Below are 27,768 nucleotides of genomic sequence, written 5' to 3'. Positions count from 1 at the left end.
TGGTTTTTTTGGGGTAACGCAAATTACTTACAGTCTAGTAATATTCAATCATTTATCTTCACTTTAAAACAAATTGCAAGTCTCTAGAACAATATCTCGATTTATGGTGAATATTTGAAAAAAAAATATTTTTTTTTTATTCCCTCCGCGCGCCGATCTTCGGCCGAAAATCTCCGAAATGCGTAGGTCACATTCTCCTAATATTTGTGCCTTTTCATATTACGCTTTTTTTTTAGAGTTTTATTATATGAAAATGTGCGCAAAATCATGTACAATATAACAAAAAATATTGGAAGGTATTGTATGATTTCTCATTTTTGAAAATATTTGCATATAAATACGATAAGTACGAAAAAAACTACAATCGGTCAAATTTGACTCAACCGAAATGGTCAAAAAAACGCATTTGTAACATAAAAAAAAAAAAAAAAAAAAATCTTACAGTAGTATATTCAATCATTATCTTCACTTTAAAACAAATTGCAAGTCTCTAGAACAATATCTCGATTTATGGTGAATTTTTGAAAAAAATATTTGTTCCGACACGGCATACAACCTTCGGTTCGGTCCTTTTACAATAGGAAGGTACTAGCGGCAGCTGGATAGGTCGTAAGCTTTCGAACAAGGGGTTCGGTAGTTAACTGCTTGTCCGACAGGCGCGCGCGCGCGACTGGGGGGGGACTGGGAGGTAAACAAATCACTTTTTGCTTTCGGCCTGCTGGCGTGTAGACGTGTATCATCGCTCTCCCTGCCCACTTCATCGTCGTTGGTTTCGCATGGTTGTGTTTTTCTTTTTCTATTTATCTAGTGAAACTGAATTGTAAGTACAATCATTTCATATTTATTTCCATTGAATTCAATTGTGAATTAAAGGATCTTTGTTTTCTCCACGCCCTCCGATTACCCGAGTGCCGGGACTGAAGGGCGTAAGTGCGGGAATTCATTTTTCCCAGAAATGATCCTCGTATTGTGTATGCTCGGTGCCGAGGGCGGGAAGAGCGCTCGCTCCAGCTTATATTTTGGTTGGAAATGTGTAGATGAAAATCGTAAGTAAGTGCCTTTTCATTTATATTTTTTTGACCTGTATGCTCGTTGCCGAGCGAATGCGCTCGCACGGAAAACTTATTCTGTATGGAAGTGGAATCGCAAGTACAGTATCTTCTTTTTCATTTTCATATATTTATTTTGATTGTAGCAATACTCATTTTGGATCAGTTTCGCTCTTACCCGGAAATTGATCCTTTCCCCTTTTTTATTTGAATGAAGTGAATCGCAAGAAGTGCATTCTTTTTCATTTTCATATTTTATTGAGATAGCATTATTTTACTTGGATCAATGTTTCCGCTATTTCCCCGGGGAATTGATCCTTCCCCTTTTTTATTTTGTATGAAGTGAAAATCGAAGCAAGCGCAGTATTCTTTTTCATTTTTCATATAATATTTTGATTGCATCAATTCATTATGGATCAGGTTTTCCCGTTCCATAATCGGGAATGGATCCTTTTACCCTTGCGCTCGGTACCGAGGGTGGGCGCAAATGCGCTCGCTCCGAGCCCTTATTCATTGTGAAGTGAATCGTAATGCAAGATTCTTTTTCCATGTTATTCCTTTTATTATTGATTGCATTAATATAGTTTTGGTTCAAGTTCCGCTCAGGCATGGAATTGATCCTTATGCCCTTGCATTCAGTGCTCTCGGGCTCTTATTATTATTGTTGGGTACATGGGTGCTGTGCGGGGGTGGGCACAGATGGCCCTTCCCCCTTCTGGGGGGAGGTTATCTGGGTTCTTCTCCTCGCCCGATCCGTCGAGCGCGGGGGAGGGCGCTCGGTGCCCGATGTACATTGTATTCGGGGTCTTCCGCTCGTTCGGTGTGGGGCTCACCCCCCCAGCGCGAGGGACTTCCCCACCCCCCCCGCGCGAGGGGACTTCCCCCCCCACTAATCACTACTATGTTATTTCCGCAGTTTGAGGTGCTATTGCCACGAGGGTGGACCTTGGTGAGGTATGGGCGTCCCTTTGATTTGCAGGGCGTGCCTAGTGTCCAGGGGCGGCGGTTCTATGTCTGGGCCTGCTGCGGTCCACCCATGGAGTGGTGACCACGGCAACGATATCGACTCCAGGTGACGACGTCCCTCCTCACCCTGGTGTACTCGCCCTCAACGTGGGGGGTTAACAGTCCCCTTTGCCTACAAGCCGCTGTGAAGGTGCCGTTCGCCGTACCCGAGAGGGGGGCGTGCCGCCCGCCGCTCGTGGTTGCCGCCGCTGGGGGCCCGCGACCACACTTCTTCCACTGCCCCTAGAGCTCGCCCCTGGGGACCCTGCCCCCTCCGTACCAGGATGTTGCTGGCTGCTGCTCCACCTCCTTTTTTTTTGTTTCCGGTGGCTGCCTGCCGTTACCTGCCGATTCTGTACTGACCTGTCCATGCGTTGCTGCGCTGGCCCCCTGTCCCGGCCCCGTTGTTGCTGCGCTGGCTGGTCCCTACCGATGCTGTGCTGGCTGTGCCTGCCCTTGTTTCCTGAAGATGCCCCCATAAAACCTGGCTGACGTCGTCCCCTGTTCGTGGGGTGGTACTACCCCAGACTTTGGGGTCTGTCTGTACAGGTGGCGTTCCGGGCCCTGTGGCTTCGGCTACAGCAGCCCCGGCCTTTTTTTCCCGCCCTGGATGGCAGATCTTACGTCCTGTCCCTGGAGGAAGCTGACGAAGAAGAGGAGGAAGGTGTCGTCTTCCTTCATCGTCCGTCGGCTGCCCCCGCCCTCCTTCCCCCCTTTCCCACGAACTTCTAAGGGCTTCACAGCCGAGGAAGAAGAAAGGGTTTTGCCTTCCCTCCCTCCCCTCCTAAGTCTCCCCTCGGGAGTTTCTCGGGAACCCGCCTCACCTCGGTGGGACGGGGAAAGGGTTCCTTCCGCTGGTTCCCCTCCCTGCTCCTTCGGGAGCGGGGCCCATCTCTTCTTTTCCGAGGAAAAGAAGACACTACGGGGACTAGAGGGGTACCGGCTAACACCGGTACTCCTCGCCTTGGTGGTCAGTGGTTTTCTGCCACTGCATCAGGGTCCGTCTCGGGCCCCCCCTCTCGTCGTTCGCGGGAGGTACCGAGTGTACGGTCGCCTACCAGCGACCGTGCAGCCAGGAACCAGAAACCTCTGAGCCCGCTCAGCGTCAGTTCACGCACGGAGCGGAAGACTGGTGACAAAAGCCCGCCCCCCCCCTCACGCGACTCTCACCAGACCAGCTCTCGCTCTCGCGGCGACCAGCCCCTGGCTACCCGGGATGACCGTGACGGTCCCCACACGACCGGCCATGGGGCTGAGGCTGGGAAGAGGTCCCCCCCCCCCCCCGTTTCGCCACTGCCAGCCACGGGCTTGGGAACCAGCGACGTGACGTGCCGTTGAGGGACAAAAGCACTGGTCTCACTGTGACAGTGAGCCTGCAGGTCGCCCTGACCGTCGCTCTCACGAGAGCGATCGGAATACGGCAACCAGCACCAGCTCTTCTGACACCTCGAGATCGGGGCCGCTGTGCTCAGTCCCCCAGCCGTTCTCCACAGCGAGACTGTTTCGACCAGGCCTGCAGCTTTTCCCGATCGCCACCCGCGGGTTTTTTTTTTTGATGATCGCCTGCAGCCCTCCAAGCCTGCCCTGGTTTCTGCCGCAGCGAGAGGGGAGGGGGCGTCAGGTCTGCCTCTCCCGTACCTTCAACCTCCTTGGGTTTACACCGGGAGGAGCCGAGAAAGGTATTGAGGAGTGATCGTGAGGGGTGCGCCCCATCATGAATTTATCCACCACGACGCCCCTACCGTGCCAGGCACTTTTTGTTCTTGGACTGGCCCCAGGACGTATGCGGCAATTGGATGGAGAAGACCGAGCAGGGGCTGTCGATGTTCCCCCTTCTTAGGAGGAAGTTCTCGGAATATGCTCTTGTTCAAAGGGCTTAACGGTCCTACTCTGCAAGATTGCTGTGACTTCCGAGATCCCAGAGGAACTTTGCCGAGGTTTATGGCGCTGATTCGTCAGCACAAAAACGACCTCGGGGAAAAGGATCGCCGCTCCCCACCAGCAGAGCCCAAAACGTCTCGGCTCGAGTCGTTTTTGGGGCCCGAGAGGGAACCCAAATCGACGGTGGGGGGGGTTTCTGCCGCGATCCCCGTAGCTTGGCCGACTGTGTTGACCAGGTAGTCCCTCTCGTCTCCGGACAAGAAAGGCTCTCTCAGTTCTGGGAGGCCCCGGTCGAACAAGCTACTTCACCTCCTCTACTGCGACAAGAAGGCGTTTCTTACGTGTCTTCAGACACCGATTGAATACCCCTTCGTCCTCCTGGAGAGGTTTTCGACCTCGACGAGGACTGGGAAATGGAGTCGGAGGGACGGTAAAAAAAAAAAAAAAAAATCGGATTTCTCCCTCCCTGTCAGGTGTCCCGATCAAGGCCCCACCCAGAAAACGACGTTCACAGTGGGCGGCAGACCCTTACCTACAGTATGAGTTCGTAACCCTCCTCGGGAAAACGTTTTCCCCCCTCCTGTACGATACGTTTTTTTTTCCCAGGCTCTGAGAGGCCATCGCCGTAAGGCGATGGCCTGCTCCTTTTTTTCTCCCCTTCTCCAACTGCTAGTTCCACTGGGGGAAGGCAGCATACAATCCAATTCCTCCCCCCCATATCCCTCTCCTTACGGCTACGAGGGAAAGGGGAGGGATCCTACAGAGATTTCTCTGTAAGATCCCATCCCACGTTAGGGGCTGCGCTACCGGAGGGACCTTCGGGTCCTACCTGACGTAAGCCCCGGTCGTTGAGGAGGGATCCTGGGCCCCCTTTCTTTCTCGATTTCTACGGAATCGAGAGGAAACCACCAGCCGCCATTGTTTTGAAACCGAATTTCGGTGGGGGTGTTTTCCCCGCAGAGTGCTTAGAAATTCTAACTGGAATTTTCTAGCGGCACATCAAGAGTGTTCAGTTTTTTTTTTTTTACGATCTCCAAAACACTTAGGCGAGACCGGGGGTACCCCCAAAGTGGAGCGAGAATCCCCCCGCCCCGATAATTGTTACACGATATAATCGGGAAACCTCGCCTTATGATTGAATTTTCCTGTAATTTCTAGCCCATTTGGAAGAAGACGCTGCTGAAAGAAGAGTAATCTCACAGTAGGGGCGATTAACCTGAAATAGAGAAGAGCGGACGGGAAGAGGTTCCAGTTTGGCTTGAACTATCGTCTTTCGTATTCTGTTCAACCATTGAAGCTTTCCTTTGGGGGGAAAGACTTCTCCTTTCACTCTCTTGACTAGAGACGAAGGTGGGTCGATCTCCAATCCTTCTCATTCCTCGAGGGGAAAAAGAATTTAGGATGGAGGTCGTGGTACAGAACCTACAAATATCAACGTATTATTACCCTCGCGACATGATTCCTTTTTAAAAAACAGTTTAAATTTTTGTCCGGGGGGGTTAGGGCGCATACCGTAGTTACTCCCTACGTTTTTGTGGGGACCGAGAACGAATTGTATGTTTTAATTGAACTGCAAACTCGGGGTTGTGCCTGCAACCTCCCAAAGCATTAAATCAGTTTTTTTCGATTTTTTAGATACTTGGTATTGTCCCCCACACGACAACACCAAATCAGGTTTTTTTGTATTTTACCGAAATCCCGTTTGTTTAAATATAATTGCTCGAGCGTATTCCTTTATGCTCGATGGGTTCTAGCCCGAACGCTTCCCCTTCGTGGAAAGGGATTTAACTGGCAACTCAGGATGACGAGGTCACCGAGAAAAGCTACTGGCCGTATTGAAAACTGCCTTGATAGCAGCTCAGTAAAATCAGCTAGGGTCCCCCCCTCCAGATGCACAGTCGGTTACATCTCTCTCTCCCCTGGTTTGATTGAACTACCGAACCGTATCTCTACCCAACAATCATGGACTTAGTCTCTGATTAAACGGGGATTCTCGCATAATGAAGGACCATCTACTGCTGTGACGCTCGATTTCATCGCCTTCGACATTGCGAGAAAAAATTTTCAACAGAGATATTTTCTTGGACTCTTTCATCTTTTCTGTTTACCCGCACGGTAACAGAAAAATCTGTACTAGTCCTCCCGTTGCATCGCACCGCGATAATTTGGGCGAATGATTTTTTTTGCAGACATCTGAAGTTTGTCTTTTCAAAATATCTCGTATTCGTAGGTGTGCAATTAATTCAGTTTTGAATTTCGCCCCGATTAACAAGAGATGTCAGAAGACATCGCCTACTCTCCGACCTGACAGCTCTACTTCCAAATGTTCAGCCCATGAAAGAAAAAAGCAGTTCTTCAGGCAGTAATTCCTGTGTCTTCATTACTGAAAAAAGCGTTTTTTCCGCTTTTTTTATTGCCACTACCGTTTTTTACCTCACCGGACAGCAATGAAATAGCGGTTAGCGTTCTCAGTCTTTTTGTGCACAGGTTCTGAATCTTGAGAATCCTTCTCTCGGTTCCAAGCTTGTGGAAGACCCCGTAGGTTTTTTGCATTTTTCTGTACACCTTCGTCTTTCAAACGACCACATAGTGTTGTTTCTCCTTAGCTGAGAATCAACTATACTATGAAGAGTATCTTTGGCCATCAGGGACCTCGGTCTCTAGAAGGCAATTGACTTTCCGCACTGTTGGGCACATGCCCTTAAGAGAAATCATCACCTCGCCTTCTGGCATCGGGTGACGAACAAATTATTTTGTTTTAGTCTCTTGGCATAAACCCCTTTGAAAGGCGAAGGTTCACGTGACTTGCTCGGTGCTTGCACAACTTTTGCCTCCTACCGAACGCAGTCCCCCAGTCGGCAGCTTTGTCAGAGCGCCCAAAGGTCCCAGTTTTTACGAACTTTCACGCTGTGGACTTAGTTTCGGGTTTTGTTGTTCCCCATAACAGTCTTCTTTTTTCTTTCGTCCCTAACAGCTTGTCACAGTACACATACCATCGACACCCCACCATTGAGTGTCGGTGTCATATCCACTACCGAGAAGAACTTTTCACTGCATGGGGGATAGGAACAAAAAATGAATGAGAACACCCTTCGCTGCAAGACGGATAGACAGTATGGGTGGGTACAGGACATCACCGCAAGTCGAGAAGACAAGGGTAGGTCATACGACCATTTCCCTTCTTTTCCCCCTCTGATGGGTAAATTGCAAAAAAAAATGACTTTTTTTCCCTGCAAATGTCAAGCATCCAGGGGATGGGGAAAATTTTCGTGACGCTTCGATTTTTCCGTACCGACTCAGTTAGCGAAGACTCAGAACCCTTCGGTTCCTGACGATCGGTTAAGAGTCCTTCACAATCCCCTCCCTAATGGGACTTCCACAACCGCCTGTTCGAATGCGAAGGAGATGCTGCTGTTTGTCCTGTGAAATCGCGACCCGCGGCTTTCTGAAGAAAACTCCCCCGACCAATCCCAGGCTGAGTGTTGAAAGACTCTTCCGTCAGCACCAAGATGGACCTAGAAGTACACTCCCCCCCCAAAGTCGAGTTACGCAAGAACTTCTTCTCCGTGGCGCAGGTACTGAAGGCAGGGGGTCTGGGTAAACAAACCAGACCACTGGCAACACCTCCCCTCTAACCTTTTGGGATATTGCCCCACCGTTCCATGGATCGTTTTTTCCTTGGGACCCGTGGTGGGGCACCTGCTCAAACACGTTTCGTGTAGCTAACAAACCCAGACCCCCCTAGCATGGCTGAACAGCATCGAGTCCTTGGTGTGACTGTAAGAAAAATAGATAAGTGAATGAGAGAGTGCTGGGCTTTATTCTCTTTCCTAATCCCCCTTTTTCTCTCCCGCCCCCTCTACCTGTGGGTAGAGGGATACGGTCATCACCTTGCTGGATAGGATGAGATGCAGGTGAGCTACTCGCAGAGCCCCATCCTAATCCCCTTTCACTAGGTTGATGGGGGAGCGAATATCCACCACTTCCTCCTACAGGGGGGGGAAGTGGATGCCAACAAGAGACCAACCATAACTTTATGTTTGCCTCTTGCAAATAGGAACTTGTTCTTGTTTGCTGGTACGAAAGAGATACGCTTGCCTCTCTCTTAGTCTTGGTCCCAGAGGTCTGACCATTGGGGGGGGATCCTGCGGTGCACACCTCGGATCAATCGGGGGACAGAGGCTTTGGATCCCTCCCTCGCTCTTACGACCAGGGAGGCATTCCCCCAAGGTTGGGCGAACCCAACCAGTCCCCCTGTTCACAAAGACTCGATTCCTCCCACCAAGAAGTGAGTCCCCCTTCCTATTGTGGAAAAAGGACCGAAGGGTTTGTGTGCCGTGTCGGAACAAAAAATGACAATTTGTCGAAAATTGCATTTTTCCCTAACTATACAAACCCTGAGGTCCTTTTACCACATAGTCCCACCTCATGCCCAACCCCCCCCTCACTCTGCAGTTTTTTTGCTTTGGGCCAAAAGCAAAAGTGGTTTTTGTTTACCTCCTCCCAGTCGCGTGCGCGCAGCCTGTCGGACAAGCAGTTAACTACCGCACCCCTTGTTCGAAAGCTTTACGACCCTATCCAGCTGCCGCTAGTAACCTTCCCCTATTTTTGTAAAAGACCTCAGGTTTTTGTATAGGTTTATGAAAAAAAATGCAATTTTTGGACAATTGTCATTTTGTTTTTCATGGCCACTTACCTGACAGATATATATTTATATGATATAGCTGTCAATTTTTCTGACGTCCCGACAGAATTTCAAAACTCAAAGCGCACACGCAGTGGGGCGGCCAGGTGGTAGTACCCATTTTCCCCCCCTCCCGCCCCCCCCGCCGGTGGGAGGCGGATATCAGGAACCATTCCATTTTCCTATTCATATTTTTTTTTTTTTGTCGCTGGTCGGTAAACAACTGTTTACAGAAAACCTCCCCGCCTAGGATTTTTTTGTTTTTTGGATTTGAACTCTTACTTTAAAGTATCCGATTGACTTTTGGTTTTATTGATTCTGGATTGTTTTTTTTTTGGATTGGCATACACAATAGTGGACTGTTTTTTTATTTGTGTTTTTTTATTTTTTTGATTTTGGCTTTTTTTCTGTAACGTGAAAAATTGTTTTCTGGATCAAGTGCCAGTGAGTTTTTCAGAGTGGGGGGGGTGTGTGTAAGGAGTGATTTTGTAAGGTGAGCTACCGAATCATCGGGTAGACCCCCCACACACAGTAACATGTAATTGGGTTTTGTAGGGGGCATGTTTTTGTTTTTTGGTGGATGATCGGTTTGCAAAGAAATGAATGTGATGGATTTTGACCGATGATGGGATGGAAGGTGTATGAATTCCTATCGGTGTAAAATTGGAAACGCGATAGGATCAGGTCTTTCCTCCAGGAAAAAGTGGTTCTACCCAAATTTGGTAAGGGGAACTAATATTTCTCCTGCTCTAACACCTGTAAGATTTTGCATCTCCTAAACCCCTGTGTTTTTTTGTTGCCTTCGGGGCCCTGATTTTCTGTGTCTGGAGAAATGTATGCCCTTTCTCTAATTTTTGGAGTCTCTTCGTAACACTCTTGAGACTAAAGTGAAAAAGTCCTTAGAAACAAACTGGCTTCTGTGCAAGTGTGTGATCGTACCCCTAGTGTTTGTGGAGGGGGCGTCAGATTGGCCCCCCCCCCTATAATGCCTCTAGACCTAGAAACCGCTATCGGACTCCCAGGATCAAAAGAGAGGAATATGTTCCCGAAAGCCCCCGCAAGAGGGTTTAACGGTGGGGGCTCCCCACCGTCTGGCGTTCCTTCGGCAGGCCTTGTTTTGGCAAGAAGTTCCCAGCTTGCCAAGGAGCGCGCACAGGCGCGTATCCTTAAGGAACTGCTTTTGTCGTCCTCCGAGGCGTCCTCCCCCCCGCGTAAGGGGTGGAGCGCTTGGAGAGACCCTCCGCGTCCGCTGAAAAAGGACGTTTTCGTTGTTTGAGGACGCTTCACGTCCGGTATCGCCCAGTTTTTCGTTGCGCTCATCTCCGGATGCGTATGACGCTTTTTCCGCCTCAAAAAAGAAAGAGAGGTAGTGGGATCTCCCATCCGGCGGAGGACGCTGAGATGCGCTAACAGTCGCTCCCCCCTCTGGAGAAAAGCGGGTATCCCTATACCTGTGAGAAGGAAGGGAGGCGTCCCCTCGCCCCTCGTCTTCTTCGCAAGAATCAGTTCCTGCCCCCTCTGTTCGTTCTTCTCCAACGAAGAACATTTCTTTTGTCCCTTCAGGAACCAGTTTTGTCAGCGCTTATGGGGCTCAGAGGACTCGCCCAGCAGCAGTCCCCCGAGCCTAAGCGGAGGAAGGACCTTAGGGCTGGCCTGTCCCAAAGAGGACGAAGCAGTCCCTCCTTCTCCCTCTCCCTCCCTCGTTCGGTCTCTTTCGCGGGATTTTGGTCCCCTCCTTCGGCGATTCGCCGATCTTGTTCGCGCCTCTAAGAGAGCGGGTTCGTCAGGACCCGCTTTCGTTTCCTTTCTCAAACGTCATGGGCAGGCTGCTTGCCGTGACGCTTTCGAGAGGACGCTCAGGACGCTTTTGAGTGCTCAGGACCGCTTTTGAGGACGCTCAGCCAGGACGCTTTTCCAGGACGCTTCGGGAGGACGCCGAGCAAAAAAGACGACGTGCACCAGGACGCCTCAGAAGGACGCTCGTAGTGACGTGTCTCCTTATAAGGAGAGAGTTTTAAGACCAGCAAGGACACGCCTTTCGTCTAAGTCTACCTTATCGTGTAAGAAGCGTAAGGATGCTTCTCTAGTATCAAGGGCGGCGGCCACCTCGGGCGCTGTCACCGGACGCTCATCGCCGTCAGGACGCTCTGCCTCCTTCGAGCTGTAAAGGTTCGCCGCAAGGAAAGGCAGCCTAGATGAGGCTTTTCTGCTATTAAGCAAACGGGGGGTCCTTGATAAAGGCCAGACCCCGCTAGAAAACGGTACGCCCTCCTCCGGAGGGCGGTCTCCTCTTCCTATTAGGGAAAGAAGGAGAATTGAGTAGTCCTGCTGACTCGGTAGAAGAGAACCTTCTTCTTCTGCTTCTTCAGTTTCAGACTAACAAGGGTTCTTGTGCGGCTGTTGCGCTCGTCCTTCGGGGACAAGTTCCCAGCCCCCTGCAGCTCCCATTTCTCCTTCACGCAGTTTTTCATCTTCCAAGTCATGTAAGACCCCCCCCCAGAGTTTTGTCCGCAAAATGAAAGACTTTTTCGCTCTCCACTAGAGGGCCCCCCCTTCAAGAAACTCCAGGACTGGATGGAACGAGGAAGGATCAGGGCAAGTCCCAACTTTTCGCCCTTCCTCCCCTCTAGGACTCAGCGGTAAAGGGGGGTATTTGGTATGAGACCAAAGGAGACGTGGGTGTGAGGATCCCTTCTTCAGCGCAAGGGGATTTCTCCTAGCTTGGTGGAACTCTCAAAGAAAGAAGGTCCCTCTTATCCACTGCCAAGGTGACCTTGGGACCCCTATGGAGACAGACCATCATTTGAAGGGGGCTGCTACGGACTCTTGAAGTCTTCAACTTTTTCTTTGGACTGGTGCTTGGGAGTTCTAGATTCTGCAAAAATGTAGAAGCCCCACCCAGTCTCTCAGTTTGGGGAGCTGTCCAGCATGCTATCGTGCAATGGACAAGGACCGTCAGGGATGGTTCAGCAGGAGCTTGTCTCTCATTTTGGGACTGCCCCTTCCTGAAGAAGAGAGCTTGCTGTGTAACTTTCACAGCTAAGATCCAAAAGAGACGTGGGTGTGAGGATCCTTCTTCAGCCGCACAGGGGATTTTTTCTCTAGCTTTGGTGGACTCTCAGAGAAGGTCCCCTCTTATCCACTGCCAAGGTGACTTGGACCCCTATGGAGACAGACCATCATTTGAAGGGGCTGCTACGGACTCTTGAAGTCTTCAACTTCTTGGACTGGTGGGCTTTGGGAGTTCTAGATCTGCAATGTAGAAGCCCAGAGTCTCTCAGTTGGGGGAGCTGTCCAGCATGCTATCGTGCATGGACAAGGCCGTCAGGGATGGTTCAGAGGAGCTTGTCTCTCATTTTGGGACTGCCTTCCTGAAGAAGAGAGCTTTGCTGTGTAACTTCACAGCTAGATCCGTTACTCCAGCTCAGAAAGCGGAACTGCTCTTTTCTCCTCTTACGAGCCATCTCTTCCCCCAGACTTTGGTTAAGGACCTGGCAAGTAGTTTGCAGGAAAAAGCAACACAGGACCTTTTAGCCCAGTCCTCGAGACGTCCGGCAGTTCCTTCCACTTCTTTTCTTTTTGTGCAACCTCAGAAGAAGGTTAAAACCCTTTCGTGGGGCTCCTCCCTCGAGAGCAGCTCTCGAGGGAGAGGGCTGCAAGAGGAAGAGCTTTCCTTTAAACCCCCCAAGCCATCTAAAGTGAAAAAACTCATGTCCTTTCAGACACCAGTCGGAGCCAGACTGAAGTACTTTGCGGGAGTAAGGGGAGAGAGAGAGATACGGACCCTTGGTCCCTCAAGATCGTGGAGCAGGGGTACAAGATCCCCTTTTTAGATCCTCCTCCTCTTTCCACGACTCCCAGAGACCTTTCTCCGTCATATCAGGGAGAAAAGAGACAAGTGTTGTTCGATCTTTTACAACAGATGATCGAGAAAAGAGCGGTGGAACAAGTCGCGGACCTGGGGTCTCCAGGTTTTTACAAACAGGATTTCCTAGTACCAAAGCAGTCGTCGGGTTGGCGTCCAGTCCTAGATGTAAGCAGGCTCAATCTTTTTGTGGAAAAGACCAAATTCACGATGGAGACGCCTCAGTCTGTTCTGGGAGCCTTGAGACCGGGCGACTGGATGGTGCCCTTAGACCTGCAGGACGCGTACTTATTTCACGTTCCGACTCCACCTCTTTCAAGAAAATACCTAAAATTCGTCTTAGGCAACAAAGTGGGTGGCAGTTTCAGAACCCTTTGTTTCAGGCCTGACCACGGCTCCGATGGTTTTCACCGTCGTCATGAAGAATGTGGTGAGGTGGCTACACTCATCAGTTATAAGAGTTTCCCTTTACCTCGACGATTGGCTTATCAGAGCGTCGTCGAGAGAAAAGTGTCTGAAGGACCTGCAGTTAACGTTAGCCTTAGCGCTGAAGTCCCTGGGACTTCTTGTCAACCTCGAAAAGTCGCATCTGACCCCGACACAGTCCATCGTGTATCTGGGGATTCAGATGGATTCAGTGGCTTTTCGAGCGTTTCCGTCCCAGGAACGTCAGCGGCTAGGGCTTAGAGAAAATCTCAGCCTTCTTGGGGAAAGAAACTTGCTCGGCGAGGGAATGGATGAGTCTGCTGGGCACCATTTCCTCGCTGGTAAAGTTTGTTTCCTTGGGAAGACTGCACCAACAGGCCTCTCCAGTTTTTCCTTGCGGACGAATGGAAGGCCAAGGATGATCTCAATGCGATCTTGAGGATCTCAGAGTCGATAAAGAGCCATCTAAAGATGGTGGCTCGATCTCAGAAGCTACAAAAGAGGGCTTGTCCCTAAGTTCATTCTGAGCCCCGACCTAGTGTTGTTTTCAGACGCTTCCATTGCGGGCTGGGGAGCAACCACTATGGAGGGGAGGAAGTGTCAGGCTCCTGGAGAGGGGAACAGGCAGTCTGGCACATCAGTGTCAAAGAACTTGCAGCGATCTTCCTGTCTCTGTAGTTTTTCGAAGAAAGATTGACGAACAAAATCGTTCAAGTCAATTCGGACAATACCACAGCCCTCGCGTATTTGAAGAATCAGGGAGGAACACACTCCAGGATTTTGTTTTCACCTAGCGAAGGAGATTCTGCTGTGGGGCAAAGGTGAAGAAGATTACGATCCTGGACAAGATTCATTGCAGGAGTGCAAACATCAGGGCGGACCTTCTCAGTCGTCAGGACCAAATCCTGCCACAGTTTTTAATGTCAAGTCCGTTGAACCTCTTCAAGCAGCGTCTCTTCAGAACTTGACTAAGAAAGGCTCTTTCCTAACTTCTCTGGCGACGGCGAAGAGAGTTAGTGAAATCCAAGCTTTTAGTCATCTAGTGGGCTTCAAAGGAGACAACGCTGTCTGCTCTTTGAGCCGAACTTTCTTGGCAAAGAACGAAAAACCCTTCTAACCCAATTGGCCGAAAAGCTTCGAGATCAAGGGTTGTCAAGTCTGGTGGGCCAAGAACCAGAGAGAAAGCCCTGTGCCCTGTCAGGGCTCTCAAGTTCTATGTTCATAGAACGAAAGAGGTAAGAGGTCCCTCAGGTAATCTCTGGTGCTCTGTGAAGAGACCGGAATTACCTTATCTAAGAATGCTGTGGTTTTCTTCCTGAGGACATCTTATTAGAGGCTCATTCATCTTAGAAGACTGATTTGAGCTCTTACGAGTGAAAGCTCACGAAGTAAGAGCTGGTCGCTACCTCTCTTGCCTTCCAAAGAACATGTCAATCAAGGACATTCTTGATGGCACCTTTTGGAGGAGCAATTCTGTTTTCGCCTCACATTACCTAAGGGATGTGAGAACGATGATGAACGACTGCAATTCTCTTGGGCCATACGTCTCTGCAGACACAGTCTTGGGGGCTGGAGGTAGCTCTTTCCCTATCCCGTTAGTTAGGTTTAGGTGAGTTTAATTTTTTTGTTGTGTTTTTGCTTTTTGGTGAGTCTTTGTGTGAAGATCTCCCACCCATCTCTTAGTTTTAGTGTTCAGGGGGTCGGTTTGGCTAGTTGGTCAGGTGGTGGTCAGTTGCTTCATAGCCCTCATAGTAATGTATGGTTCAATGGTCTGTCACGTTGAGGTCACGTCCCCGTGACAGAGGTATCCAGAGCGCACCAGCAACTACAGGTCTCCACCTGGCTGGCAACTCTGATTAAGCAGAAGCAAGGCTTAAGTGACAGTAATCACAGAGTCTACTTTTGCTAACAGGTGAGGAACCAAGGTGTACATCATCTACTTAATTTAAGTTTCCTACAAATCCTATTCTGTCTCTTCCCACCATCCAAGAAGGTGGGATTCAGCTATATATATATATCTGTCAGGTAGTGGCATGAATAAAAATGTTATTGTTATAATACAATTAAGGTTTGTTCATACTTACCTGGCAGATATATATAATCTAGAGTGCCCAACCCACCATCTCCTCAGGAGACAGTGGCATTGATAAATATGAATAGAAAATGGGAATGGTTCCTGATATCCGCCTCCCAGCGGCGGGAAGGGAATGGGTACTACACCTGGCCGCCCACTGAGCGTGGCCGCGAAGTTTTGAAATTCTGTTGGACGTCAGAAAATACAGCTATATATATATCTGCCAGGTAAGTATGAAGAAACTTAATTGTATTATAACAATAACAGTTTTTTTCCCTCCGCGGGCCGATTCTCGGCAGCGAATCTCGAAATGTGTAGGTCACATTCTCCTAATATTTGTGCCTTTTCATATTACGCTTTTTTTAGAGTTTTTTATATATGAAAATGTGCGCAAAATCATGCTCAATATAACAATAAATATTGGAAGGTTGTAGCATTTCTCATTTTTTTTTTGAAATATTTTGCATATAAATTACGATAAGTAGGAAAAAACTACGATCGGTCAACTTTGACTCAACCGAAATGTCGAAAAACGCATTTGTAACATAAAAATCTTACAGTCTAGTAATATTAAATCATTTATCGTTCACTTTAAAACAAATTGCAAGTCTCTAGAACAATATCTTTGATTTATGGTGAATTTTTGAAAAAAATATTTTTTTTTCCCTCCATGCGCCGATTCTAGGCCCGAAAATCTCCGAAATGCGTAGGTCACATTCTCCTAATATTTGTGCCTTTTCATATTAACGCTTTTTTTAGAGTTTTATATATGAAAATGTGTACACAAAAATCATGCAAACATAACAAAAAATATTGAAAAGTTGTAGCATTTCTCATTTTTGAAATATTTGCATATAGTAAAGTACGATAAGTACGAAAAAAACTACGACTCGGAATCAACTTTGACTCAACTGAAATGGTCAAAAAACGCATTTGTAACATAAAAATCTTACAGTCTAGTAATATTCAATCATTATCTTCACTTTAAAACAAATTGCAAGTCTCTAGAACAATATCTCGATTTATGGTGAATATTTTTGAAAAAAAATTTTTATTCCCGTACCCGTCCGCGCCGATTCTCGGCCGAAAATCTCCGAAATGCGTAGGTCACATTCTCCTAATATTTGTGCCTTTTCATATTACGCTTTTTTTTTAGAGTTTTATAAATGAAAATGTGTCAACAAAATCATGCACAATATAACAAAAAATATTGGAAAGTTGTAGCATTTCTCATTTTTGAAATATTTGCATAAAGTACGATAAGTACGAAAAAAACTACGATCGGTCAACTTTGACTCAACTGAAAAATGGTCGAAAAACGCATTTGTAACATAAAAATCTTACAGTCTAGTAATATCAATCATTTATCTTCACTTTAAAACAAATTGCAAGTCTCTAGAAACAATATCTCGATTTATGGTGAATATTTGCAAAAAATATTTTTATTCCGTCCGTGCGCCGAGTTCTCGGCCGAAAATCTCCGAAATGCGTAGGTCACATTCTCTAATATTTGTGCCTTTCATATTACGCTTTTTTTAGAGTTTTATATATGAAAATGTGTGCAAAATCATGCACCAATTATAACAAAAAAATATTGGAAAGTTGTAGCATTTCTCATTTTTGTTAATATTTGCATATAGTAAAGTACGATAAGTACGAAAAAAACTACGATCGGATCAACTTTGACTCAACTGAAATGGTCGAAAAAACGCATTTGTAACATAAAAAATCTTACAGTCTAGTAATATGCAATCATTTATCTTCACTTTAAAACAAAATTGCAAGTCTCTAGAACAATATCTCGATTTTAGGGTGAATATTGAAAAAAATATTTTTATTCCGTCCTGCGCGCCAATTCTCGGCAGCGAATCTCCGAAATGCGTAGGTCACATTCTCCTCATATTTGTGCCTTTTCATATTACGCTTTTTATAGAGTTTTATATATGAAAATTTGCACAAAAACATGCACAATATAACAAAAAAATATTTGAAGGTTGTTAGCATTTCTCATTTTTGAAATATTTGCATATAAAAATTTTTTTTTTTTGTTTTTTTTTTTTTTTAATTCGACATTTGGTCAACTTTAACTCGTCCCGAAAATGGTCGAGAAACTGCATTGTAAGCTAAAAACTCTTACAGTATCGTAATATTCCATCATTTACCTTCATTTTTGAAACAAATTGCAAGTCCTCTGTAAACAATATTTCGATTTATGGTGAATTTTTAAAAAATTATTTTTTTGTACATGAAACTTACCCATCGCAGATATATACTTAGCTATAGACTCGGTCGTCCCGACAGAATTTCAAAACTCGCGGCACACGCGACAGGTAGGTCAGGTGATCCACCATTCCCGCCGCTGGTGGCGGGGGTCTGGAACTATTCCCGTTTTCTAAGCCATAATTTCTCTGTCGGTTGAACGGACAACACCTATTGTTCGATCCTCCATCTTGGATTCTAACTCGTTTGCCGAGGAATTTGGATTGGTTTTTTTGTGACGTATTCTGTTTTTTCTCTGGCTTGGCATACGCTTATTGTGGACTGTTTTTCGACCTTTGGTTTTGACTACTCTTTCACGATGTCTGACGCTAGGCTTCACCTATGTTTAGAGTTTGCAGTAGGGAAGGTGCAAGGTTAGGCTGCCTAAATCGGCAGTAGATCCTCATAGTATTTGCGCTAAATGCAGAGAGAATGAATGTTCTTTTAATAACACCTGTGTTGAGTGCGAGAACCAATTACGGAGCTTGAATGGAAGGAGTTATCGTCTTATGTTAGGAAGCTTGAGAGAGATAGAGTAAGAAAGGCTTCAGCTAGGTCATCTAGTAGATCTTGCTCTATAGAAACAAGAACGTTAACTCTCCTACTAACGATTTCCCTTAGCCTCAGCTGCTTCTCCCTGTTCTGAATCCAAAGATTCTTCTTCAGAGAGGGAAAATGTAAAGCTTCAATCAAGAAACTTCAAGAGCAGCTACGAGCTCTAAATGAAGGTAAGAGTGGTGATAGTGACTTGTGCCAGTGTCCCCAGTTGCAGTGGAGGGGGCGTCTGACCGGTTCCTCATTGCTCCTAGGCCTAGACCGCTTCCAAACTCCAGGACCAGGGGAGGAGGAATGTCGAAAGCCGCAGGGAGGAGCAGAACATCCCCAACGGTCAGGCGTCCCTTCGGCAGATCCTGTTGTAAAGTCCAGGCTGCCTCGGATTGCCGCAGAAAAAGGCGTCCTAAGGGATTGTTTTTGTTTTTCGGCCTCAGACTCTTCCTCTCCTAAACGAGGATGTAGTTCGGCCTCTCTTCGTTGGCCCTTTGAAGAGAAGCCTGGAAGGCGCCTAAAGGAGACGCGGTTGATTCCAGCCCAGAGCGTTTTTCCCGAGGATTGGCCTTCGGGACCTAAGAAGACGAAAACAGGAGGAGGCCCTTCCCTCCCCCCTTCGCCTTCTCTTCAGGATCCTACGAAGAAGGTTTTGATTAATCTGCAAGAGCAGTTAGCTTCTTTAGTAGGCTCCTTTGCTAAGGACTCGACAAGGGAGGAAAGATGTTTCCGCTCCCTGTTAAGAGTTCCGCTAAGCGCCCCTCTTCGTATAAGGAGAGAACCTCTTCACAATCTCCAGGGCGTTTATCCGCTTCGTCGAGAGACTCGTCCGATAGGAGTTGTTCTCCTGAGAGAAGAGTTCTTTCGCCCTATAGGCTGTCTTCTCAAAAGCGCCCTATGACGGGTAAGGCTTTTGAATCCTGGTAGGACAAGAAGATCGTAGCCTCTCTCCTAGGAGACGCCGCGAATCGAGCAGAAGTCTCGATCGGTTTAGGTTCAATTGGAACCGGAAAAAACCGATTTAAGTATCAGGATCCTTTGGGTCTGCAGGACCAGGAGCCAGGCAGGCGCAAAGAGGCAGCAAGACGCAAGAAAGGGCGTCAAGAGGCCTGCTCAGACCACAGGATTCAGGACGTCAGGGGAGTCTGCTAGAAGGCAGGAATCAGGACGCCATGAGTCAGGGCGCCAGGAGTCAGGACGCATGAGTCAGGGCGCCAGGAGTTAGGACGCCAGGAGGCAGGACGCCAGGAGTACGTTAGGCGTCAAGAGTTAGGGCGCCAAGAGCCTTTTAAGCGTCATGAATCAGGACGCGGGGATCTTTTCAAGCGCTCTGAATCAGGGCGCCAGGAGCCTAGCAAGCGCAGCGACCTGGCGAACCGCTAGAACCTAGACAACAAGAGTCTAGTAGGCGCAAGAGTGTTTCGGACAGGCAGGAGCCTCACTTCGTATAGAAAGTGCTAATGTTCAGCGCTCCCCTTCTCGAGGGAAAGGAGTTCTTCTCCCGGGAAGAGCCAGATCACTCCCAAACGGTCTCCTTCGGTGGATCAGTTGGAACAGGTAGCGGAAGACGGACGAGCCAGTAGATGTAGACAGTTTCTGACTACAAGAGACTTTCACTTTTGCTGCTAAAGGAGTTCGGAGACTCCCTTCATCCTGCTGACCCGCCTTCACCAGGATCTTTGATGTCAAGCACAAAAGCTCTCAAGTCGTCTTCCTTCGTCAAGATGCGCCTGCTCTTTGTAGAAAAAGGCCTTTAAAGACCTTTTCAGAGTGGTTGACTTCCAGAAGGGAAGCGGGCAAAACAGTTTTTCCTGCCCTCCTTCCAAGTTAACAGGCAAACCTAGGAAGGTGGTACGAGACCAAAGAACCTATGGGGTTAGGCCTCCCCTTCTTCCGCAGATGCGGATTTTGCTTCATTAGTGGACCTCTTCCAGGAGGAAGTCTTGCTGTCTGCTAAGGCAACATGGGGCATGTGTGAAGCTAGACCACCTTCTAAAGGGCCTCTTTAAGACCCTGGAAGTCTTCAACTTTATGGACTGGGCTTTGGGAGCTTTAGCTAAGAGAGCTCAGGACACTGACTTTGTTTCCATGGAGGAACTTTTCAAGCGTCCAGCTTGCTGGACAGAGCGGTCATGGACGGTTCCGTAGAAGTTGCCTCTCTTTTGGAACGGGAGTCTTAAAGAAAGAGATCGGTCTTTAGCTCTTTTCTAGCAAGAGCCGTATCACCTTTGCAAAGAACATCTCTTCATTTGCACGTTATCCCCGCATCTGTTTCCACAGGAGACTGTTAGAGAGGTTTCTAAATCTCTTACGGAGAAGGCAACTCAGGATCTCCTCACGCACTCAGCCAAGAAGTTTAGGCCGGCCGTGCCTATAGAGAAGATAGAGACCCTCTTTTGTACAGCCCTTTCGAGGTGCCTCCTCTTCTAGGGCCCCGCTTAGAGGTCGCAGACCAGATAGAAGGAGTAGACCATCTAGAAGGTCCTTCGGGAAGTCTAGATGAGCAGGGAGTCCTCCAGACGAAAGTAGGCGCCAGACTACTCCACTTTGCAAAAGTCTGGGCGCAGAAGGGAGCGGACTCTTGGTCCCTCTCTATCCTGAAAAAGGATACTTGATCCCCCTTCAGGGAAAATCCACCCTTGACGACAACTCCAAGGGAGTTGACTGCAAGATACTCGGATCCGGTCCGAAAGCTTGCTATTTTGCAAGCAGTGGAACAGATGATTTCCAAGGAAGCGATAGAACTGGTTCAAGATCTCCAGTCTCCAGGATTTTACAATCGGCTATTCCTGGTACCGAAAGCATCGGGGGATGGAGACCGGTTCTAGATGTCAGTGCCCTGAATTTCTTTGTCTTGAAGAAGAAATTTTCATGGAGACGTCTTCCTCTGTTCTGTCTGCTCTTTGTCCAGGGACTGATGGTGTCCCTGGACCTTCAGGATGCGTATTTCTACGTGCCAATTTCATCCGCAGCAAGGAAATATCTGAGATTCATGTTCCAAGGGAAAGTGTTCCAGTTCCGAGTGATGTGTTTCGGACTTTCGACTGCCCCTCAAGTCTTCACAGACATCATGAAGAATGTAGCTTATTGGCTACATCTGGAAGGGATCAGGATCTCGTTATATCTGGACAATTGGCTATAAGAGCCCAATCGGAGAAAAAATGTCTGGAGGACCTGTTAGTTACTCTAAATTTGACAAAGTCCTAGGACTTTTAGTCAATCGCGAGAAATCCATGCTGACTCCCCAGCAGAGTATTGTCTATCTGGGGATTCAGATGGATTCTCGGGACTTTTCTAGCGTATCCTTCCCAGGAAAGGAGAGAACGCTGCTTACAAAAGTTGGCAGTCTTCTTAAGGAAAGAACATTGTTCCGCGAGGGAATGGATGAGCTTACTGGGGACCCTCTCCTCGATGGAACAGTTCGTTTCCTTAGGAAGACTACACCTACGACCCCTTCAATTCTTTTATGTGAAGGAGAAGTGGGATTGGAAGTCCAACAATCTAGGAGATACATTTCCAATCTCGAAAGGGATCAAGGAGAATATCCGTTGGTGGTTAGATCCACAGAAACTAAGCAAGGGAATATCCCTTCTCTTACAGAACCCTCGCCTAGCGTTATTTTGCAGACGCCTCAGATTCAGGGTGGGGAGCGACCCTAGGTTCGGAAGAAGTGTCAGGCACTTGGGAAGGAGAACAAGTGTCCTGGCACATAAACAAGAAAGAACTAACAGCCATTCATCTAGCTTTAGTTCATTCGAGGAACAGGTCTCAGGTCTGGAGATTCAGATTCACTCGGACAACACAACAGCCCTCGCTTATATAAAGAAACAAGGGGGGACGCATTCCTTTGCCCTGTACGAATCAGCAAAGGATCTGCTGATTTGGGCTCAGGAAAGAAGATCTCTCTTCTCACAAGGTTGTGCAGGGAGAGAAAAATGTCCGGGCAGATCTGTTGAGCAGAAAGAACAAGTCCTACCCACGGAATGGACTCTCAATCCTCAGATTTGCCAACAACTATGGTCATCTGTGGGGAAGGCCCAATATAGACCTGTTCGCGACCAACAAGAATCACAGATTAGAGACCTATTGCTCCCCGATCTCGGATCCACAAGCAGTAGCAGTAGACAGCTTTCTGCTAGATTGGACGGGCTTGGACGCATACGCCTTCCTCCTCTTTCAAGATAGTAGGGGAAGTATTGAGGAAGTTCGCTTGCTCGGAAGGAACAAGAATGACCCTCATCGCTCCCTTCTGGCCAGCTCTCGATTGGTTCACAGAGGTGCTGGAGTGGTTAGTAGATTTTCCAAGATCGCTTCCACTAAGGAACGATCTTCTCAAACAACCCCACTTCGACAGGTTTCACAAAAACCTCCCCACTCTAAGTCTGACCGCCTTCAGACTGTCGAGGACTTGTCAGAGCAAGGGGCTTTTCACGAGAAGTGGCGAAGGCTATTGCAAGAGCCAGAAGAGTCTCCACCTCTAAAGTATATCAGTCGAAGTGGGAGTTGTTTAGAAGATGGTGTAAGGGAAAGAAAATATCCTCTTCCAGTACCTCTGTAACTGAAATCGCAGATTTTCTCCTATATTTGAGAAAAGACTGTAACCTGGCAGTATCAACAGTGAAGGGTTACAGAAGTATGCTGGCCTCAGTTTTTCGACATAGAGGAATAGAATTTTCGACATAGAGGAATAGATCTGACGAATAATAAAGATCTACATGACCTTATAAGGTCTTTCGAAACCACGAAAGACCAGGTAATCAAGAAGCCTAGCTGGAAACTTGGATGTGGTCCTCAAGTTCCTAATGTCGGAAAAATTTGTACCGTCTCACGCAGCTTCGTTTAGAGACTTAACGAGAAAGTCATTATTCCTCTTTGCGTTAGCAACAGCCAAGAGAGTTTAGCGAGTTGCAAGCTTGGAAGGTAAAGTGGGTTTTTAAGAAGGATTCAGCGATTTGCTCCCTTTAAACCATTTTTTCTAGCACAAAAATGAAAATCCCTCAAAGCCTTGGCCAAGAAGCTTTTGTTTTGAGAAAGGACTATCTTCATTAACAGAGAGAACTAGAAAAGGACTTTGTGTCCAGTCAGGGCACTCAAGTTCTACCTGGAGAAGAAGAAGTTGCTGGGAGGATACAGAAGAAAGGGATTTTGACGTAAGGAAAAATCTATTTCTGGGCGATTGGTTCGTGTCGCCAGCGAAATATCCTTTAATCCATTATTTCTAAGGTAAATGTACTAACACATACAGAGAATAAATAAAATAAAGAAAAGGTCAGTACTACTGACTCGCTCTCACCCTCCAAGAGGGTGTCGGTATGAACACTATGGCGAGTGAGACCACTACCACGAACCGCTTGCCAATAGAAATCTCCCACTCCAAAATCCCCACCAGAGGGGAGCCGACCCACAGAGTGGGCAGCAACTACTACTACTCCATCCCATGCTGCCGACTGCTGCGCCTCTGGTGGCCATCCTTTTCAGTTAGCGCACCCGTATACACGTGCCCTTTTTTGCTCTGTGTTTTTTGTGCCCCTATCTTGGATTTATTCGTCATGGAGCGTACAGCCATCCGCAGCAGCTAAGTTAAGTAATCAGTTGTTATTGCTATTTGGTTTTTTCCGCCCTTGAGTCAGTATTTGCCGTTTGTTTAGGTATAAATACGGGCTCTAGGTCGGAAGCATGGCAGCATGGTTCTGCCTCGTGGCGGGTTCGTTCTTGGTCTTCCATACCCAGAACCTTCCCTTATTTCATTACGCTCTATTATTAGTTATCTATTTTTATGTTAGGGTCCAGCCTACTGGGTTTATGTCATGCATGCATGTCTTCTTCACCTTGCGTAGGCATCTTCCATCCAGACCCTAGCCACAGCTCTTAGTATCGGCCCCGGCTAGCTTTTGAGTGGTAGACTTTCTTTCGAGTTAGTCGTACACTCCTGGATTTTTTTCTCCTACTGATTTATTTTCTTTCTTTACGTTAAGTGATTTTGATTATTTATGTTTTAGGTTAGTCTACGGCGTCTGGCTTCACGTAGCCTAGGTTATGTTTTATTGGTATCCACCACTATGCTTCCGCTCTTCAGTTCGGTTTGCTTCTCTATAGCATCTCTCTGATTAGTTGGTTGCTTTATCCTAGGCTGTATTGTGTCATTGTATTACATGTTACCGCTCCGTGGTCACTACGTGATCACGGAGCAGCCAGACGCCTGTCCAGTCACCTTTCCTCCTCCCGCTCTTCCATAGGGCCGGGGGGGAGGGTTGGTCTGTCCACGCTCGCTCCACATACCCGTGCCTGCCTCCCTCTCTCCCTAGGCGGAGGGAGTAAGGGGGGCTGGACAGACCCAGACTGGACTCGACCTCTCTCTGGCTTCACGGCACGCTCGGATGACTAAGGGGGGGGGACTGGCCTTCCCCCCCTCCGTCGTTACTCCGTCGCTCCGTTGCTAGCTCGAGTCTGTTTCGATCCTCGCGCCCTTTCCCAGCTTACTGGTGCTCTTTAATCTACCGGAGCTCCGGCATCCACGTGGAAAGGTGCTAGTTCACCCTGACGGGCGGACTGCGGCATACAGTTGGTCTTTACTAACCACCCCGTCGCGCTGATATCGCGACACGAACTCCGCCGCGCACCGGACTTAGTCCGGTACGTTCGATGGCTATAGGTTTAAGTATTAGTATTTAATTTAAACTATAGTAAGTTTAATTTAAGCTACCTTAAGCCAAAATCCCTCCGTTGCCTGCTCACACCGGATCTCTCCGGGGTTCTAGCCTATTCAGGCGGTAAGGGAGGGGTTATGCCCAAAATTTTTTCGCGCTCCGGCATGCAGCGGAGTTCTTTTAACCTCTAGCCTGTAAGTGATATCTTTTAGGATGCTCATGTATCTTTTCACTTACAGACCACCAACTGTGAGCATCCGGATGCAATGCCATGCTCCAGGACCCCTGTGGGCATGAAGTCTGCAGATCCATGCTCCATGCGCGACTCCGCACGGGAACCTTCAAGTTTGTTTCACGAGACCTGCACTATTTGCTACGATATGGTGAGCCAGCTCTTAGACGTGGGGTAAGTATTCCCAACTCTGTTCGCTAATCCCTACAAGGTTATAGTTCTTAAGTTTAATTTTAATCTCTTATTTAAACTTAAGCTTGTTTTATATGGGATCTCGCATCCTCTATAATTTTAGTTTAACCTATTACTTAATTAAGTTTTAATTTTAAGTTTAAACTTAAAAAACTAACAAATACTCTCTCTTCCAGGCGCCCGCTGTTAGAGACACGCCCTGGCAACCCTGCAGGCTTGGGTCGGCGGTTTTTGGCAAGAACGCCGCCAAGGGACAGCCCTACATCCTTGAGAAGAGGTTGGCGGGTCCTGATCTTCCCCGGCGGCAAGTCAACGGGTTACGTCGACCCAGCAGAGGCAGCCCCGACTATAGCGGCAATTCAGCAGCAGCTCGCCGCTTCGTTGACTGAACCAGGCCAGGACATCTCGTCGGAAGTCGCGACACTGGATCTAAATATTGAACCAATGGTAGGTGTTGACGACCTGTTGGTCGAGGTGAGTACGTTGGACGCCCAAGGGCTTCCCTTGGGCGCCACTGGGTCTTCTACTCCTGCAAACTCTCCAGCTTCCTTCCAAGCTTTACAGGAGCTGAGCTCCTTTATACTTCTCCTGATGCTTCCGTAAGACCTAAGGTCAAAGGACAGACGGTGGTGAAAACCCTGAGTAAGACGTCGTCGTCGTCTAAAAAGACGTCGTCGGCGTCAACATCTCGCAAGTCTCCGGCTACAACCCCGGAGCAGAGAGGTCTAGAGCTTCTGGGTCCGGCTCCAAATCCTCAAGGATTAGATCTTCCAAGGAGAGATCACATACTCCAGCGGAGTCAGCCGTTTCTCCTCTTCTTCCTTTGGTACCTGTTCAGAGTTACCCGACCACCTCCGCAGCAGCTCCGGCTTTGGATCCCAATGCTGGTCTGTTGCAACACATGGGGGATTTGGTCGGTTTCTCTCAAAAACAGTATGGAGCAGATGTCCCGGTTGTCCGACAGGATTAACTCCCAGGATAACATTATCGCCGAACTGAGCCAGGCTCCGCTAGCTACTCCCCCACCTTTCGGCACAGGTATAGATCAGCTTCCACCCCATGACTCTCTGCCTCCGTTCTCTATGAATAACCCCTGGAGGGTGGCGTCCATACGCCCCCTTCCAGGACGGCTTATTTTCATCCCGGAGTGTGGAACTCGAAGGATTGAGGACTTCGAGTTCTACCCGGAGGATCTACAACCGCCGTTCATTGGCTACGCCAGACTCACTGCCGCTGCCATGACGCGAGATGACAAGGTCCCTAAAGAGACAGTCCTCTATTCACGTGACCAGGCTCAAAGAGAATGGCTCAGGTGCTTAGAGGACATGGATTGTTCTAATACGAAGATACAAACCCTTTAAGAGTCCATTCACCATTTTCACAATGGAAGAGGGACTCCGCTTCCCTTCCTTACCAAGATCGCTACGGTCACTATCCCAGCGGCCCAAAAGGGGGAGTCGTTACCGCAGCTAAAGGAAGCGGGACCCTACATCTCTTTTACTTCCCTCAACCGGAGATTTGTGGGAAGACCTGCCCCAACACTTTTTCGGCGGGCAAACTCAAACCAGACTGTGCTATGGAGCAGTTTGGTGAGAAGCTGCCTAGACTTCCGGACAGCCTCATTCAGGCGGAGTTTGAGGCCAAGTCTAGGCTGGCCAGGTCTATTAACTCCATGGCCATGACAGAAGTGGCTACCATTGCTTTACGGTTCCGAGCCACTATTCAAGCTGATCACCAAGTCACTGACTCAAACGGTACAGTCTGACATGTTTGAGTTCGCCACAGCCAGAACGAATTGTCGGAAGCATGTCCTCCAGGAAGCAACTATTCGGCATGAACCGAATAAGTTGCTTTCATCAAACATCTGGGGAGCAGACCTCTTCCCCGATGCAATGGTAAAGGAGGTCCAGGCGGAAGCTACAAGGCTTAACCAAAGCCTTAAGGATCGTTGGGGTCTCACTGCAAAGAGACGCCGGAAGACCAAGCAGTGAGGGGTAAGGCTCAGAGAAACCCAGACGTTTCCAGCCTTACCAAAAGAAACAGCAACGCTTCGCCCAGCCTGTTTCGGCTGTTCCGTTGGTGCAGGCGGCCCAACCCTCTACCTCCAAGGCCCAATCACAGCCTATCTATGTGATTTCCCCCCAGCCATCAACCTTCCACCTCTTACGCTGTCTCCCCAGCCTTCAACCAAGTGTTCGAAGGCCAGGCCTTTCAGCAGTATGACCGCTCGGGTAGGGGAGGCAGAGGTAAGCGATCCTTTCGTCAGAGAGGATCAGGAAGGTCCCTTAATAGAGGAAAACACTTCCGGGGAGGCCGCGGAGGCTACCAGCATCAATGAGAACTTCCAGGTAGGAGGGAGGCTGTTTTCTCTTCCGCCACCAGTGGGGATTCAGCAAATGGGCACAAAGTATTGTGTCGAAAGGCCTGGGTTGGAGTGGGTGGCGAATCCGCCCCCACCCAGACCTTTCCTTCAACTTCCATCCAAAGAATTGGACGGAGTATGCGGAGGACCTCCTTCAGAAAGGAGCAATAGCGAGAGTCAACAGATTAAAGTTTCAAGGGCGCTTGTTCAGTGTTCCAAAGAAAGGCTCACAAAAAGAAGGGTAATCTTAGACTTGTCCCGTTTAAAACTTGGCCATTCGCTGCGACAAGTTTCAAGATGCTCACCATCTCGCAGGTGCGGACCTTACTTCCCCGTGGGGCCGTCACCACCTCTATCGATCTTACAGACGCATACTATCATATCCCTATTGCAAAGACACTTTCGCCCTTATCTGGGCTTCAAGATAGGAGATCAAGCATTCTCCTTCAAGGTAGTTCCCTTCGGTCTGAACGTAGCACCCAGGGTGTTCACGAAGTTGGCGGAAGTGGTCGTCAACAACTAAGATCGCAAGGGATCGTGGTAGTA

The sequence above is a fragment of the Macrobrachium nipponense genome, chromosome 8, assembly GCF_015104395.2.
Source record: "Macrobrachium nipponense isolate FS-2020 chromosome 8, ASM1510439v2, whole genome shotgun sequence".
NCBI classification, from domain to species: Eukaryota; Metazoa; Arthropoda; class Malacostraca; order Decapoda; family Palaemonidae; genus Macrobrachium; species Macrobrachium nipponense.
The sequence above is the reverse complement of the archived record's forward strand: the minus strand, read 5'-3'. Positions refer to the sequence as shown.